At 51.2% G+C, this 18,754-nt stretch overlaps 1 long non-coding RNA gene across 2 annotated transcripts in view; it reads left to right on the top strand.

Annotated features, from left to right (window-relative positions):
* LOC102163764 overlaps positions 1-18,754 on the top strand; it is a 525,917-nt gene that overhangs the window by 277,078 nt on the left and 230,085 nt on the right. For both annotated transcript variants that reach the window (XR_002338695.1, XR_002338696.1), the window contains exon 5: positions 7,740-7,850. This is a non-coding gene — a long non-coding RNA (uncharacterized LOC102163764). The remainder of the gene's footprint in view (positions 1-7,739; positions 7,851-18,754) is intronic.

Here is an 18,754-nt window from a genome sequence, read left to right on the forward strand (position 1 = left end):
ACAATATGAGACCAGCCTATAGCAACTTCAATATCTGAGCCCTTCTGACCCTGACTATCTACACTAGACCCTGGGCTGTATAGAGACATAGCATACCCTATAGAAATACAAAAGCCTCCTTTCAGTCTTGGAAAAGGTAGCATCTCTCCTCAGGCTGCCTCGGGCAAGAACCAGCACAGGCAGAAAGCAGAGATTGTGAGTCACCAGGTCTTTCTAGTCTAGCAGGAACTCTCCTTTCAAATGAAGTGGCCAGGAGAGGGCTGGAGGTGTCCCTGTTTTACAGATGCTACAACTGAGGCCTGAAAGAGAAAGGGCTTGGGGCCTCCTCTGGTGAGTTGAGTTGATTTCAGAGAGAATCAGGTTTTCCCACTCCTGAGTTTTGGGCTATTGCATGATACCATCCTCTGCGGGGCCTGTTCTCCCATTTTGGACCATCTCCGGCCATGATGAGCAGTCCTCAAGGCTCAGTACATGCTTTGGAAAGTTCTCCTAGTATCCCTGGTGCTTCAGCAGGGTGGACTGAGATCTTGGGTGGGTCAGGCAGAGCATCAGCCCTCCCCCAGACTCATCCTTCAACCAGCTAGGTAACCAGGAGTGGAGTGTGTGATGCGAGTGTATGCACACGTGTATGTGCACGTCTGCTGGGTGAGAAAGTGGCATGTGCTTGGAAGAGCCTGCAGAGAGGCACTTGGCCGGATCCCCACCCTCGTCTGGCTCTGGTTTCATACTTCCTTCCCCTGCAGGCCTGGGGAGGCCAAGCTGCACAGATGGCCATCTGGCTGGCACTTTAGGACACGGTCCAGTGCTCACTCCCAACCTTCTCCCCCTCCACCCTTCTCTGCTTCAGTGGCTCAGTGGACTCTGCAAAGGAGCTTTGGGCCCATACAGAGAGGCACTGGGAGTGGTGGGCAGGGGCTTAGGCACAGAACTGTCCTGTGGCAGAGCCGCCCCCACCTCCCGCCCTGTGATCAGACTCTAACTGAAGAGAACTGGCGTCTGTGCTGCCCAGGTCCTGAAGCCGGGGAGGCGGGAGGGTCACAGGATGGAGGGAGCCTGATGCTGTGCCTAGTGGGAAAATTCCACTCATGTGAGCATCCTCCATGGCACCGTAAATTCCAGTCCCAAGAGCCAGTCAGAGGGACTGCAACTCAGCCCATCTATTTGTTCATTCTCTCATTCATTTGTTCATTCCATAACCTTTTCTTGATGCATGTAGCATGTTAGAACCTATTCTAGGCTTTGGCAGGGCCACCAAGATGAATAAAGAGCCACTGGATTTGTTCAGAACCCACTTCTGGCTCCAGTTTTAAGAACTGACTACTGGGAGGATGGGGAAAATTCCTCCCAAGCATCACTGTAGCGACCTGCCCCCTGCAGAGTTTTGGGGGCAGAGGCTACAGGAAGGGAGGGTGGTGGGCGGGCATTGTTGGGGATAGAAGTGAGAGCTGGAGTTGGGGCCTGAGTTCTGGACCTGGATCTGGTGCCTACACACGTTGGGTCCTGGTGTGGTTGGTTACCAGATTTAGCAAAAATAAAAACAGGACTCCCCAGTAAATTTATGTGTCAGATAAATAGTGAAAATCATTTAGGATAAGTTTGTCCCATGTAGTATTTGGGATATCTTTATACTAAACATTATTAGTTCCTTACCTGAAATCGACTTAACTGGGCACCCCGTGTTTTATCTGGCAATCCTGTGGCCTGGGCAAGTGGGTGGCAGACTCTCTCTGGGCCTCTGTTGCTGCATTAGCACCACAAGGGTGAGAAGGGGGCAATGAGAGCTGAGGGCCCTCTACCTCCTCGGAGGGCAGACTGCCTGTTTCACGCCAACCCCTGACCCAATGCCACTTGATGGAAAGGATGCATGCTTCCAAAACCTATGGAAAAAAGTCTGGGTGTTTGATGCGTCAGACTTGCTCTCACCGAACTTCCATTTCCCTTTCACCCCAGTGGAGAGGTCAGCCTGAGTGAACCACTGGCTGTCATCACACAAGAGCCAGCAAAGGGATGGTCCTGGGTCACCAGAGGTGTCCCTACAAAGAGGTCCTGGGCTGTCTTCTCCTGTCCATGTGTTGTTCCCTGCTTCTAGTCCAACCCTGCCCTTGACCACTACAGAGAGAGGCCAGAGAGGGAAAGAGGATTGCTGCGGTCACACAGCATGCAGTGGGGAGCCAGAAGCAGCCTGCCAGCCACCAGACTCCCTGCCCTGTGCCCCCTGGGAAAACATTTTCCTGGCCCCACACAATATTGTCAGACAGTCATCTTTGGTGCCATGAGGGTTCTGCCCTAGAAGGCCTAACAGACAAGGTCTGGGGGCTCTGCCCAAAAGGTGAGTGACACATTTGTCTGAAGTAGTCTGGCCTGGGGCGTTGCTAACTGCTTTGAGCATGAACAGTTCCATATGTCCAGCAGGCTGATTAGCTGCACAGAGATGGGGAGGGGGAAAGATCATGAATAAAGAATTCGTATTAACCAAAGATCCAGTGATAAAGGCCCAGCTGAAAGAAATTAAAAAGATGGTGTTTTCAAACATTGCCCCCCCGACAGGGGAATTTTTTTTAGCTGCAAGCGAGCGCGTTACAGATTTCAGACGCTAACATGTTGACAAAAACAAACACATAAACAAAAGTTGAAGTGTAGGAGGCCTCCTGGGTCTGATGGAAGTCTCAATGATGTCCCCCCTCTCTCTCACACACACACACTCAGGCCCTTGCTTTGGCTTAGCTTTAAAAAAATGCAATTAACAATAATATCTCACAGTAAATTCTTCCCTGGTCTGGATGCTTTTCACCCTTTGTTCCTTTGGAAAAATGTTGTCTCTTTAAGCGTCTGCGTATTGGCGATCGTTAGGAGGAAAGAGCTAAGCAGAGTTTCCTTTATTTATTTATGTCCCTTTTGCTGAATTCTGATGAAGCGCAGGCAGGCAGCGGAGCATCTGGCTTCTCAGGAAGATGGCTGTGTGGAGAATTGGGGCCCTGGCTCGAGACACAGGGAGCGTGTGCAGGCTCTCAGAGCGCATGGCGAGTCCATCTTCCTGGCATTTGGGGCTGCAGTGGAGGCCCCAGCTTCCCCTGGGGACAGTGACCCCTATTCTGCTCAGGGCGCTCCTGCCCCCCTTCAGCCTCAGGCGGGCGGTGCGTGGAGTCGGGGCAGCAGAGGAGGGGAGGTCAGGGCTGAGATCCTCACTCACGCTGGATGGGCGGGCAGGGTGGAGGGGGTGACTCGTCCCAGTGAAGGTCCTCAGGCTGGGGTAGGTCCTAGAAACCACATACTCTGAAGGGGGAGGGTAGGATCCAGGGGTGTGTAGCCTGGGGCAGAGGTGGGGGTGCTGACACAGGGACAGCCAAGCCCCACTTCGTCTTGGCACCTTCACACAAGGTTGCTGTGGGTAGAGGGGGAAGACTGTCCTTAAGGAGCCTATGTTGTGCCAGAGATGGAAAAGAGAAGCCTGTTTCTGTGCTCAGATGATGTCACTGTCCGTCAGAATCGGGTAACAGTTTGGAAGGGCGGCGTTGTAAATGGAGCGAGTTCTCTGTCATTGGACAGGTGGTGGGGAGTGTGCGAGGCTGCGCAACGTTTATTGTGCACCTACTGACTGCATACTGGGTTCTCAGCTGGTCTTCGGCATGACTAGACCTTCCCTTAAGCCTCCAGTTCATCTGCGTGGGGTTTTGCATATTTATATTACAGATAGGCTGAGGTGGAGGTCAGGCTGGGTAAACCTCAGATGGCTGACTGGCAGAGGCAGAATGCAAATCCTGGGGTGGCTGGTTTCTCTACTTATCAGCTGGGGGATGTGGAACCTGTTCCCGCCCCCTCACACAGCATCCAAGGGTTCACTGAGCTGGGGCTGCACATTGCTGTCTCTGACCTACTTGCTCAGCTTCTCTGCCCCAGTGGGATGGAGACCCAGTCCCACCTGTAACTGTCCATGCCACCACCAGGGAGGCTTCCCCAGGACAGGGACAGGGTCTCTCCACTCCTGACAAAAACAGCCATCTATAACCCAAGTGGCAGCATACAATATACTTGCTGAACGTCTTCTGAGGCCTGGAAAAGACTCCCAAGATTTGGGGTGGGGGTGTGTGTATAATTCCCGTGGCTCGCTGGCCCTGGCCTGAGCACTGTCACTAACAGTTTGGAGAAGAGGTGCAGCACTGTCAGCCTGGGCCCCAGGGACATGCAGACTAGCTGGTCTCAGGAAGAAAGTTAAAGGTGACTTGTTCTGCTCTGCAGTGTTCTATGGCAGCAGCAGCGCCAACTACGGGGACTTCTGCTTTCATGTGGCAGCCCATTTGCCGTGGACCTCGTGTGTGCACCAGCAGGTCCAGCTGATGGTGTGAGGGATAGGGTGGCGTGGGCCACAGACCCCAAGTCTGCTTCCCCTCCTCTGCACTGCTCAGATACTAAAAAGCTCTTCCTTCTGTGGAGCAGAGCATCTGCCTCCTTTTGGCTTCTGCACATTTAGCTCATTTCTGTCCTGTGGGTCCCTGTGCTTGGGGGTAGGCTGCTAGATGTTTGGAGACAGGGCTGGGGTCCTAGGGATTCTTCCTGCCCTGGTCCTGTCGCCTTCCTCCCTCATGGCCCTTGTTGGATGGGGGCGGGGTGGGGAATGTGTACGTGTACCTGTCTCTGGCTGCTCTTCCAGGGCTAGCACATGACAAAGGCTTCCTTCTTGGTGGGAAACCCGAGCTGAAGTCCAGCCGTGGCCCGGACCCGCCCAGTCCAGGAGGAAACACACCTTCAGTGTCATTCCCTGACCTCACTTCCGCATTCCCAGATTCCTGTGAAGTGACCATATTTTAAAGTAGGAAGGCACATTTATTTCCTCTCCAGTAGAACTGGGAAATGATCTTGGAGACTCAGAGAGTTCAGGTAACTTGTATAAGTCTCACAGCACTTGGTCGTCAGGCCAGCTTTAGAAACCCAGGCTCTGGCCTCTAGCCCTGGTTCCTTCCCTGAGAACCTCTGTGGTGACCGGCTGGTTCGTCAGGCTGGGGACGGGCCCATAGCTGACATGACTCAGTGCTGTGTCCATTGTGGGGTGTCCTTGTTGAGAACACAGAAAACGCAGCAAGACCACCAGGACTTCCCTGGGCCGGGGAAACACTGGGCCTTTGTCCACCTGGCCAGGGTCTAAAGCAGATATGGAAATCAGCTTACAGCTGCCCCTGAAGGCCCTGCCGCCCGGCAAAGCATGTATGAGGAGGAGAGAAAAAGCAGACACAGCTCAGCTATCAGATCACTCAGCAAAGCAGAGGCTGGGGCCATGGGAATTGCCAGCAGTGTTTCACAAATTATATCAATATGGCCTAGCGGTCTGGGGACCGGTAGAGACACCTGTGGGAGGGGCCGGCTGTCCCCCCTGCATTCAAGTGAGGAATGCTGCCCGGTGAGCACCACATCCTCTTTCATCATAGCCCCTCGTGGAGGTACTTTTTTTTTTTTTTTTTTTTTTGAGAAAACGCCTCAGAGCTCTGCCTTTGCAAGCAGCTCTAGAAATAACTTGCTGGGAAACATTTCTGTCTGATACTTACCACCCACTGAGAAAATGGTCCCTACGTCAGGCAGTTTGGCATCCAGAGAAGCTCAAAGAGGACAGCGTGGCTCGCGGGATGCGGGATGCCCAAGGGTTGGTAGCAGCCACAGGCGGAGGCTGTCAGAGCTTGAGGATTTGTGTTCACACTCCATCTCTGCCACCTACTGCCATGTGACTTGAGGAAAACTGGATCCCCCTGGGCTTTGAGGCCCTTGTTGGTAAATGGGGCTGGTCCCTTATGACCTTGTCCTCAAGGAGCTATAGTTGAGTGTGTGGGAACAAAGCACGGCTGGGTCTTGGACCCCTGGCACAGTGAGGGAAGGGCCTGAGAAAGAAAAGGACAGCGGAATATTGGGGGGCTGGTGGGGGCGGATTCCTCGCTTTCCTTCTGCTGCCAGCCCACTGTATCCTCTTGGACTTGGGGTTCTGGTGACAGGAGGGGAAGCCTGTGATGCAGTAGGTCAAGCTAGCACCCTTATTGTAAGATGAGGAAACTGAGACCCAGAGTGTGGGGGAGGGGTGGTATGTGTCTGCTCAAGGCCACAGAAATGAGGTGGCTGAGTCACGCCTGACCTGCCTGTTTCCTGGCTTCCACCTGTGAGGGCACCTGGCCTGGGGACAGCTACAGGAGTCCAGAGTGTTCTGCCCCTTTGGCCTGTCCTCTGCATTTCCCTATAAAAGGGACCAGAGGGAGCTGGACAGTGGTGAGGGGGATCCTGGATTACATGGGAGAGGAGGAGGAGACCCAGCTGTGCCCGGTCTAGGCTCTGGTATGGCTCACATGTCTTTACTTCCTGGGCCTGACCTGCCTCATCTGTGAAATGGGGGCATGACTCTAACCTCATTGGGGTGATGAGGGGATCGGCCATTCATGGAACAGGGATTGGAAAGGGTATCGTCTCAGCCAGGTGCTGCTCCAACAAGGGGAACAGATGTGATCTAGACCGAGGCTCCATCCTCACATCCCTTTCTAGTGGAGCAAGCAGCCAAAAGACCAGCAAAAAAGGAATAAACAGGATCCCTTCATGGTGAGGTCACCATAGAACAGAACAATGTGAACACCAGTGAGTTGCGTGGGATGGGCTAGGAACTGTTTCGGGATGAGAGGGAGGCAGGCGTGTATAGTGCATCCCAGTTGTGGAAGTTGCAAGTGCCAAGATCCTGGGGCAGGAACGAGGCCAGCAGCTGGTGTGCAGTGGGAGTGGTGGCGGGGTGCAGGGGAGAAGTAGTGGGGGCAGGCGTGAGGGCTGAGCCATGCCCGGCCAGTAGCTGCTCAAAAGTGCTCAGGCCAGATCTGACACAAGAGGCTGAAGGGAGCCCCCATGTGTGCCCCAAACAGCTCAAGCCCAGGCAGGAGTCTGGGCAGCACAGGCTGGGGTGCGGCCTCTCTCAGCTCATAGGTGCCCGTCCAGGCCTGGTGGGAAGATGGGAGCTGGTGTCTGAGCATGTCGGGGGTGCAGAGGAGAGGAGGAAGTAGGATAGAGCAGAGCTGGTGAGGCCGAAGGATAGGGGGTAAGAATGGCTGCAATCAGCTACCCCTAGAGCTCTCACATCCCACAGGCATGCTGGGGGTGGAGAGGTTACCATGTTCTAGGAGGTGATAATGAAGAGGGAAGAGAGAAACATAGAACAGAGCTGCTTGCTTGGAGTAGCTGTTCTGAAAGTGCACACCACTGAACACCAGTTCCCTGTGCAGGGCAGGAACAATGCCCTAGTTTAGCAGCCACTGGTGGTTGCCTTCCAGCATATACCCCTCCTCCTTTCTTCATGAGGGTTTGCTCAGACCTGTACCTTTCATGGGCTTCAGGTGGGGTTGGTTTAAGCCCCAGCTCCTGTCACAAGGAGTAAACCATGAAACATCTAAGCTGTAAGTTCCTAAGCTTTGTTCACCGGCCCTTTGTCTCAGTGATTTCTTTTCCCCCCACAGTGTCCCTAAACTAAAATAAATACTTAACACTCTGCTTAGCTGGGCTGAAACAACTTAATAAATATTTATGCTGGAATAACTTATCAACCAAACTGTAGAAACAATATACATGAAAGGAAAGAAAAAGTAATCATTTCAGTTTATTTTTAAAGAACTACAATTATGTACAATGGGAAGGGTGCACCTGCTGGGCAGTGCACAACTTGTCAGACTTTGGATTTGGGTTGGACAAGCACCACCTTCATTTTCCATTCCACATTGCTTTCCATTCAGGGCTTGATTATCATCACAGCAGCAACCACCAAAAACCGCTTCTCAAGGCTCTAATACCATCAAAGGAATGCAGTGTGATCTATTGTGGAAACTATGAAGTCACGTAAAATAGTAAGTAGCTCATGCGTAGCCGGTGTTTCTGTGGTTCCCTTGAAAAATTTCAATATCCTGTAGCACCCCTAAATTTTTTTTGTGGTGATCCGGGGTGCCTCAGCCCACAGTTTGGGAACCATGAGTCTCAAGCCACCAGTCTTAGTTTTGGCTGGAGCATGTGTCATGACTCTGGCCAATGGAATGAGAAGAGTCTTGGGAGGTTTGTGGGAAAGGCTGACCTCACTCTAAACACCTCTGGGAAGAAGGCATCTCCCTGTACTGCTGGTGGTTTTAGTGTCCACATAGTGGGAGTTCTGGAATTACAGATGCCACCAGGTCCCCTGAGAGTAACTACCCCCAAGGAGAACGCTCTGAGCATGGCGGAGGGGAAAGAGGGAAGGGCTCTGGCTTTGGTGACATTGTTTGGTGTCCACCTCTGGTGTTCCTGTTGCCTAAGCGAGCACCTTCCCAGAGAGTTTAACCAGTTTAGAACTGGATTTCCTATCACCTGCAGCCAAAAGCATCCTTGATTCTCCAGAAGAAGATGCTTGGAAAACACTGTACTTTCTGTCCTCCACTCAGGGTCGCCTATCAAAGCCTGAGAAATCCCACAATCCTCCGCTTACTTGTGCTCAATGCAGTGTTTGCCAGATTTACTTGACCGAGGAAACCTTTTTTTCCATAGTACCTAATTAACATCTTGCAGGACACTTGTGTGCCAAAAAACACACTTTGAAAGGAATGGCTTAAGTCCCGCCTCCTATCCCCTCCACCCCGCCCACCCCGGAAGCTCTTACACAGACTCCCACCTCAGAGGCGCGCCAGGACCCACATGTGTTTCTGTTCAATAGGGGAGACTAAATGAAGCCAGATGTACCTGGGCAGCCCACAGGCCGAAGAGGCAGTGATTTAATGTCCCAGCTATGCAGGGATTAGCTTGCCAGAAAGCTCCCAAGGAGGGGTGGGGACTTGCCGCCAGCCTGCTAATGGATTCAGCAGAACTGCCGTGTGGGCTGTGCACGACTGCTGTGTGCTAGACCGCTGTGGCCCTGACCTGTGTGTGTGACTTCTGTGTGCATGGCCTTTGTGTCCATGACTGCTATGTGCACGACCTTTGTATCCGTGACCTGAGTCTGTGACTGCTGTGGGCATAACCTCTGTGTCCGTGACCTGCGTCTGTGACTGCTGTGGGCACGACGTCTGTGTCCATGACCTGTGTGTGTGACTTCTGTGTGCATGACCTCTGTGTCTGTGACCTCTGGCCCAAGACCACTGTGTCCATAGCTGCTGTCCCATGACCCCTGTGCCCTTGACTTCAGTGGCCATGACAGTGTCTACGATTGCTCTGTCCATGATTGTGGTGTCCATTACCTCTGTGTGCATTAATGCTATGACCATGACCACTGTGTCAGTGACTCCTGTGCCCATGACTGTTATGCCAGGGACTGCTATGTCCATGACCTCTGTGCTTGTGATCCCTGTGCACAGAGGGTCAGACCCTCTGGACTCCCCAGAACGAGGTCCTCCCCTGGCTCTAGTGCCCCCTGCCCAACCCTCTGGGTCACACGCCTATCAACTCGCTCTGGCCTCCTGTTCCCACTCCTGCCCCAGACTCAGTCTCCCTGGGCCAGGAGTAAGAGAACTCTGCTGACCACTAGGTGTGGGACTTAGGCCATTCCTTCCCCACTCTGGGACCCAGAGGTTATTCGGCATGGTGGTTTTCTAAAAGTGTCCCTAAGACCTTTGGAGTTCTGAGGGAGCCCCTTAGGGAGTGTACCCCCAATTCAACCAGAACTGATCTCTATTTACTCTTTTTAGCCACTGGCTTCCCCTGTAGGAATTCATTGGGAGAAAAGGCTTTGTGGCAGGAAAAAAAGTCAAAAATCACTGATGTCGTCCAGCTGAGCATTTTGCAGGTCCTGCTCTGGGATCCCTGGAGGCTTGTGAGAGAACTGGAGTAGAGCGGGAGGGGCTGGGTCAGGGTGGGGAGTTCAGGGGCGGCCCGGTGAGAGGAGAGGCAGTGGTTCCTTCTCCCTGTCGGTTTTGCCAGCTGTGACCCAGGAGAAAAAGCCCTTGAGACTGTTAGCCATGCGTCCAGGAGCCACACAAAGCCTGCTTCTCTAGTTGTGGGTCTGGTTGCTTGTGAGGATCCAGGAGGCGGGCAGCCTGCCTGGGAGGTGGACTCATTCTATTTGCTCAGCTGAGGTGTTGGGCCAGCTCCGGCCGCCCACCCTGGGCCAGACACCTCCGCACCAGAGCTCAGCTCTCGCTCTTTCCGGCTGCCTGAGCTGGCTCAGCCTATCCGGTGGTGTGGATGTAGCACTGGGCGCTTCAGAGAGGGCTGAGCAGGACCCAGGGGTCCTTCAACAGGCACAGTGTGGCCCATGGTACTCTCAGGCTCCCACAAAAATGCTTACATTTCTTTTAAAATAAGTAAAGGAAAACTTTTAGGTTGAAGAAAAGTTTCCAGTGTATCATATTGATATATGATATTTTTATACTGATGAAATTGTAAAATAATAATATATAATGTCAATATCTGTTATTAATATATTAATATTAACTATGTATATATGGAGGAAGGGGCCTATGAAGGGAAAAATGCCCATCAGCGTTATGGTGATGTCATGGTGTGTCCCTGGGTCAGGGACAGTGGACTTTAATCTTTCATTAATTGCTGGAGTAGCCATAACGCATACCATTGACTGGGTGGCTTCAATACCATAAATTAATTTTCTCCTGGTTCTAGAGGCTGGAAGTCTGAGATAGAGGTATGGGCAGGGTGGGCTCCTTCTGAAGCCTCTCTCCTTGGCTTGCATGGGGTGGCTTCTCCCTGTGTCCTCATGTGGCCCTCCCTCTGCACCTGCCTCTGTCCCAGTCATCTCTTCCTGCAAGAACATTTGCTTTGGGCAAGTCTTTGCCTTCCTTGGGCCTCAGGCTCCTCATGTTCTAAATGAGGGAGTTGGACCAGATGACTTATGAGTGCCTACTAGGTACCAGCCGCCAGGAGAGGTGCTAAGGATGCTCAAAGACAGGACGGTGAGCCCGCAGCCTTCCTGGAGGCAGGTAACCTGCTACAAGCCAGTGAGCTTTCACTTACTCATCCCCCCACAAAAAAATGTATTTATTTTATGTTTTTCTCATTATGAAAGCAGTTTATGCTTATTATTTTAAAAATATATACAGGGAATATATGCTAAAAAAACAAAAACAAAAATAGCCCTCAGAAATCTCACCCTCTCAAAGACAACCCCTGTTCATGCAGTGGTATATGTTCTTCTAGACCATTTCCTGTGACTATGGATGTGCATATTTAATCATGGAACCCAAACAGGATCGTATAGCTGTTAATCTTTTTCAGTCCTCACAACCACTCTGTGAAGTGGTTAGTGTTATTATCGTCATCTTAGAGATGGAGAAACAGAAACTCAAAGGGGTAGGGTAACTTCTTCAGGGTTGTAGGACTGCGATGTAACACCAAGCCAGATGGATAGCAAGTCCAAAACTTTCTCAACATCAATGTCTAGGAGGAAGCCAGGCAGGGAAGCATGGGATCGTTCCAGCTCTAACCACACACCACAGGGGCAAGACCAGTGCCCTCAGTTCATTTCTCTCTCAGTATTGAATTGTGAGAGATCACCAGGTTGTTGAGTTTTGTGGTACTTGGCTCCTTCTCATTGTTGTTGGTGGTCCACTGAGCATCACTGCCTTTTCTAACCTCAGGCTGGTATCTGCAGTCCATGGTCTACCTATCACCTGTAAGACACTGCCTTGCTGCCCTGTAGTTACTCTTTTGTATCCTACCTCTTCCTGCCTCCTCAGGCTCACAGAAGGCCTGAATATGATCTGTAACAGGCTGCAAAACTGTTAGAGGGAGGAGGGAAAGGCCAGAGCCATGAACTTGGTGTGCTAAGACCAAATGAGTAATATGCATTGGGGGTGGGGAGTAGAGCAGAGGGTTGGAGGAGAATGTGCCCCCTCGGGCCCCGTAAGTTGATCTGGGCTCCATCACCACTACAAAGGTTGGTGGCTAGGGGTCCTTGGGTGCCTGTGATTGGGGAGACATCTCCTGGGTGTCAGACATCCAATCACCTGGCAAAGGCAGATGCGTGTGGGATAGGATGAGTCATAAGGAGGCTGGGTGGGCTCTTACCTGCAGGCACAAGAACGGTGGCCAGAGTGTACAGATGGCTGCAGACCGTTGAGGCAGGTGGGTAGTTAGGACCTGTGTGGGGGCAGGTTGTGAATGCAAAGAGAAGAAGGAAAAAGGGGATGGCCAAGGTGAAGCCATCTTTAGAAATGGGGGTTCCCAATGGGGGTTCCCTGAGCAAGGCCCCCTCCTCTTCTTCCTTGTTAACCCCCTACCCTGTGCCTGGTGTAGGGCAGGCCCATAGGCAGTGTTAAGGAAAAGAGATGACATCATTCCCAGGTAGAGTTTCCATGACAGGACCTGCAGACCAGGTGGGGACAGTGTCCCCCCACCTGCCCAACTGATGAGGCCTCCTGAGGCCTCCAGGTCCTATAAGCTGTCAGGCAGCCATAGGGTCTCGGCCATTGCTATGCAGGCCGTGGGGAAGGAGGCAGAGCTGGACCCATTAGCTCAGTTCCATTGTCTGGAGAGCAGGCAGGGGGATTATCTGGCTGCTTTGCTACCTCCTGACTTCCCAAGACCACCCCTTTGGGATTTGATCCAAGGAAGTGAGCGATACCATCATTAGACGTGAGGAGTCAGCAGTCCTTCCCTCCAAGGCCATGAGTGGAGTGGGGGTGGAGGCAGAAGGTGGAAAGGTGGCTGGGCCAGCAGCTCTGGTTCCAGCCTGGGGTCTGCTTTTGCTCCAAGTGTGGCCAGGGGCACGCCCTGCCTCCTCCTGGATGCCTTTCCATCTGTATAACCAGTGTGAGTGCCCTTCCAACTGGGGGTCCTTCCAGGCCCTGTCCTCCAACAGGAAACAGTGAGGGAGCAGGGTGGCCTGGTCCTGTCCCTGAATGGGCCAACTGGTGCTCACTCCCATATCCGCTGAGGTTCCCCCTCTCTCCCTACTGACAGGCGCTGTGATGACCGTGTGCCTGGGGGCTGTGATAGCCATGACTTGGCTTCAGTGAAAAATGCCAGCCGGGGGACTGGAGAAATGACAAACACAAATAGAACTCACTGGTGGTGGTCTTTTTGGGGAGAGAGGGAGAGAGGTGAGCAAAATGCCAAAAAGACAGAGAGGCATGGGGTATTTTCTGTGATCATGAGAACAATAGGTATGACCGTCTGAGGGCCGCTTAACCTATACCAGGCACAGCCCTGAGTACTTAACATTACATAGCATCTTGTTTCATCCATAGCATCAAGGACCTGTGACCCAATGGGGACAGAGCCCCAGGCTCAGGCAGTCAGAAGGTGGGGTGAGGTTGCAGTGTGAGGTCCTGAAGGACCCCAGGAGGTAGATGGTGATGGAGAGAGTGCCCTGTGCTCCCAGCTAGTCCCCAGCACATCCCCTTCTGCGTCTGCATGTCTTTGACGGTCATGGGGGCATTGTTTTGACGTGGATGAGGTTCAGTGGCTGGAAATGTCAAATGCTCAGGTATGCCAGAAGTGGAATTTCCTCAAATTTCCTGTAACAATTCAATTTCTGTGTCTAGTTCCCATTCCACCAAGCAGATACACACAGGGTTCTGTGTGCATTTGTGGCCCTTTCCTTCCTTGACATGTGTGACTTCTAGAAGCTTATGCAGGTGGTGGGGTGGGTGGGACACCTGGCTGGATGTGACCTTCAGGCAATGGGGCCTCAGGTGTGTTCCCTGCAGGTAGTGCTGATATGCGGCTGCACCGTCTGTAAGCCACCTGCAGCCTGCAGTGTCCTCTGCCCCTTCCTTGCCAGACTCAGGGACTCATAGAACCAATGTGCTTCTGCTCTGCTCCCCATCGGGGCACGAAAACCTGTGACGCTGCCTAAGGCCCCATATGCCTAGACATATTCTACAGCCACTTATTTTTCAGAACCTTCCCTCCTCTCCAACTCTTTCCAGGCCATGGGGCCCAGACTTTCATCTTCTTTGATTCCGTGAATCTGTCTGGGAAGTTTACTGCCTTCCTGGTTGGGGGATGGGGGTGTGCAGGGCTCATCTCTCTGGGACCCAGTGATGACTCCCTTGGTATCACTCCTTTCCATGTCCCCTCCCTCTCTGTGCCCAGGGAGATCCAGACCTGGGCGCCGGGAACACTGGCTTTGACTCCCTGTGTATCTTCCGTGGCCTTTGTCAGAGACCATCCTTCTTCTGGTTCCGTGATGTATGGCCCTCTGGAATTCCACACCAGAAACAGCTGTCCAGACGCTGTTTCCTACAGCTCCATCCTCTCCCCGAGCCAGTCAGACAGACCTCTGGGCTTATGTGAGAAAGTTCTACCTGGAGGACACTGCATCTAAGCAGAGGGAGAGGCCTGTGAAGCTGGAACCATAGGACCAGCATGTTCTCCAGCTCTCCATCCCAGGGCCATGTCCCCTTGGCCAGGGCTTGCACATGCTCCCACAGCAACTGTGATCCCTTCCATCCCAGCTGGCCTGGCAAATAGAAGGAGCTCCCCAGAAGGTTGCCAAGGAGCCACCACATTTGCTACCAATTTAAGCGAGACTCTAAGGGGAATGTTGAAGACACAAATGTACACCCTGTTTGTCAGCAAGGGGAAATCCACCACCAGACATTTTAGCCCCCCACCACCCTGTGCCACCTTGGGGTGCGTGCTTACCTTAGAGTATCTTGGAAGGCCTCGTGCCTTGTGCTGACCTGGTGCAGCTGGTGTAACAGTGGTTCTTTTACAGACCTGGAAACTGAGGCTCAGGGTGAAGTGATTTGTCCAAGTGAGAAGAGCAGGATCTGGTCTGTCTGGCCCCAGAGCCCACTTTTCCTCCCACACCTCATCTGGTAGGTTTCACAGGGTTGTTAAAAACTGGCTGCCTTTTGGCAAAGTTCAGTGTCCTTCTGATTGTAGAGAAGGGAGGGGGCATGTGACAAGGTAGTTTGGAGTGGGCTTAAAAGGCAGAGGGGGAGCCCATGCCTTCTTTCTACCTCATCCCCCAAGCTGCTCACTGCATGGGTGCAGGGCTTGGTATCAGGGAAAAAGCTGATCACACACGGGGCATGGATTCACTCCCACCCCTTCAGGGACCTGCCAGGGGAGGGGGGGCTCTTCTTCACTACAGACCCTCAGGTGGCTCTTTCAAAAGGGAGATCTATGACATACCGCACACTACACCTGGGGGCTACTGGGACATATTATGGGAATAGGTGTTTCTGTGGTCAAAGAGAAATATAGACTCAAATGGGGTTAAGGGTGTTTCTTTATGCAGGAACCTCTAGAGCCTTCAATATTCGTGGTGCTTTGTTACTCTCCCAGGGGGCTGTAGAATCTGGATTCTCTACTTGATTTACCCCTAACAGCCCCCTCCCCTCTGCAGGGCAATGTGTCTGCAGCAGCAGCCCCTTTGGGAAACAAGGTTTGGTTGGCTGATAGAAGGGAATCCTTAGGAAGGACAGCAGATAAAGATGCTGGGAGGCTGGGTCATGTCCAGGGAGGTAGCTTCTGGCTGTGTGAGTCCTAGGCTTAGAGGAAGGCTTAGACTTGGAGATGGGGAGCTGGGTGGGAGAAGGGTCTTGCAGAAAAGCCTGAGCCAGCTGTGGCGGGTGGGCATTCAAAGGCAGTGGGTGAGACAGGACATGCCCACTTGCTGAAGCTGCCTAGCTGACTTGAAAGGCAGAATGGACACATTGGGTTGGAAAAGAGGCTCGATCAGTTCTTCCAGCTTGGATCTGATCACGGCAGAATGCTGGGGCTTAGCTTGGGGGGCTCCATTTAGAGACATCTTGCCACTGATTTCCTGTAACCCACTGAATTCAGACATGAAGCCAGGCACCTGGCTGAGGACCTCTCTGCTAAACCTTAAGCTCTGGGCCTTCTCTTTGTAGTGGGTAGTTTCCCCTAAACACACCTCCTGACAGGTAAACGGCGCCCTTCTATTCTCTCCAACGTTCTCAGTCCCCTAAGAGCCTCTGCTTTGCTCAAAAGCCAGCAAGCCAGGAGACAAGAGGTGGCAGAAGCACATCTTCTCCATCTGAAAAAACCTGGATGCATGCAGCTGAGAAAGCAAAACTGTTAATTAAAACCCACCTGGGCTCTTGCCAAGTGGGAAAAAGAGACTCAGGGCCAGGAGACTCGGCAGTAGGAAGGAACGGAGTGGTAGTGGGTTATTTATAATCCACTTCTGGCACGATCTGTGCACTCTTTCAGCTCAAGGAAATGCTCCCATCCCCGAGACAGACATCTGATCATTATAATTTTGTGTTTGAAGACAGTTTTAGCCTCCTGCAGACACACATAAAATCTGCATCCGCTGCCTAGGATGGGGGACATAAAAATTCTTTAAGAGGGTCGTAGACCTCCCTAGGATGGAATCCAGGCTGTCTCCAGCTCTGGCACAGGGACTGGCTCCTGTGTCTTTGCTCACACAGGTCCTGCCGTCACTTGTCTCTCTGTCCACTGGACAAAATCTTACCCCATCCTTGAAGGCCCATCAGACTTGTCTTTTCCTGGGAACCTCACCGAGTCTTCCCTCTCTATCTTACTACTTTCTGTGCACTTTTTTTCCAGTTGATTTAATTCACTTGATATTATATTGTGCCTCCTTGGTCCCTGGTTGCCTCTTGTATATATAACCATATATTGAATGGGCTGAACTCGATGGAGTACGAACAGGAAATGGTTTTATTTTTCTCCCTTCAGTGCTTTCCAACATTCCAGGCTGGATCTCCTTCCCTCCCCTTGACGATGGGGTGAGCACATACTGGAGCATCCCAGTCGTTTTCAGGCACAGGATACATTCTCCTCTCAAACATGAAGATGGTCCAGCCCAGCCCGTGCACAGTCTCACTCTACATCCAGCTCAGTTTCCCCCTCCCTGCAGCTCAGTCCTGACCATGTCATCGTGCAGAGTCCTGAGGTGGCCTGGGGATGGATTGTGGGTTCTTTCTCTCTTCTTCTTTGTCTGCTTTATTGGTTGAATTGTGTTCTTCCCCCACCCCCACCCTTTAAAGGATACGTTGTAACCCTAAGACCTGCTCCCTCAGAGTCTGACCTTATTTGAAGATGAAGGGATGTTGACAACTCCTCTTTGAAATAAGGGGATATTTGTTACCCTCGGTACCTGTCTTTGGGGTTTCATCTGAAAGACTGCTGTTCCTAGCCATTACACAGACGTCCTATATGCGTACGAGATTAGCTCCTTCCAGAGCACTGGGGCCCCAGTCTTTACTTTTATTGACTTTATTCCACCCCTGGGAGAGCGTGGCAGTGGTGCTGAGGGGCTAGGAGCTCAGGCTCTGGAGTCATAGGGACACAAGTTCAAGTCCCTGCTCACAATTACTCAGCTGTGGGTCTCAGGTAGGTGACCCAGCCTTTCTAAGCCTCTGTTTCCTCAGCTTTCATGTGGGAATGGGGGGTAATGAAGATAGTGTCTGCCGCGGAGGCAGGCACAGGGGCACCCAGCCACTGCCCTCCATGTTTAGAGTTGGTCACCTTCCTCCAAGGATGTTGAAAGTGTGGACCCGACACTGGTAAGTACTGTGGACCTTCTCCAGCAAAGTGCATGTATGCAAAGTTGTGTATGATTCAGGTGATGAGGCTCCAGGCACTCGACAGCTTATCACCAAATTACATGGAATTTCTCAGAACTATTTGAGAGAGGAACAGAGAAAGAGACTAGAAATATATCAGTAGCATATTAGGATCCTTGAGACGTTTGAGATGGGGACTACCTGGCTTAGCACTTTGAAAAGCTCACATCTTAATTCCTGAGGAACTTTTGTCCCACACCCCTGTCCCACAATGCATGGGGCCAAATCCAGCCTCACCCAGACCTTTGAAAGTAATCACTCTTGTGCATTTAGCAGTGTGCAGTGGTGCCGGCTCAGTGATTCTTAAAATTGACTAACATATGCATCTTAAAAGAAAAAATTATCACAGACCCCCAGTGTTGACTAAAATTATTTTGATCATATTGTTACTTAAATATATACAAACATAAAAGTAAGTATAAATTCCTTATGTTTTTAGCTCTTACACAGCTATAAAACCAAAACACAATTACAAATTAAATGCAAACAAAACTACAAAACTATTAAAATTCAAATTAATGGCATTAATTTAATGTGACAGATGATGTTTTGCTGAAAGTAAAATAACCAATGTTGGGTTTAATAATAGAAAGATGTGTTTCCATTTTAAGTTCTGCTTTTATCAACTAGATTGTTTTAATGTTTGAACATGCTGGGCCATCATTAGAGTGACTGTCAATATTATTGTATTTTAATAAATAAATTTTATCAATATTATAATTTCTCATATGTCATGATGGTCAAACTCTTAACCACAGACAGGATTTTGATAGGCCCATCAATTTAATAGAGCACCCGAAAATATAATAACTTAAAAATATAAGCTATATACCATTTGGCAAGGCAGTTTCCCTTGTGTACCTTTACTGCTGGTGCTGGCTGTGTAAGCATTTTGAACCAATATGCCATTAGTTCCAGAACCTGCTTGGAAGTGACCACGATTCTGCCCCCTTGGGCACAGAGCCAATTGCATGTGGCCTGCCAGTGTCCCCTCTACTGTTTGATGACTCAATCCTCTCACCACTTGTCTCTATTTGAACAATCACTAAACCTTTGTTTGCACAGCAGCCCATGAAGTTATTTGGCCTTCATTTTGCAAAAACGTGATCGTAAACCCAAATGTAAACTCGAGCTCTGACTTCCCGGGGCTTTATTTGGTTACATGATCAACCCCAATAATGTCTCACTAATATTGTTCCATTTCCAAAATGAAAACGTCCAATTTAAAAAATTCTTATACCACTGAGAAACCTCTGACAGTACGT

This window comes from Sus scrofa, chromosome 14 (assembly GCF_000003025.6).
Source record: "Sus scrofa isolate TJ Tabasco breed Duroc chromosome 14, Sscrofa11.1, whole genome shotgun sequence".
Lineage (NCBI taxonomy): Eukaryota > Metazoa > Chordata > Mammalia > Artiodactyla > Suidae > Sus > Sus scrofa.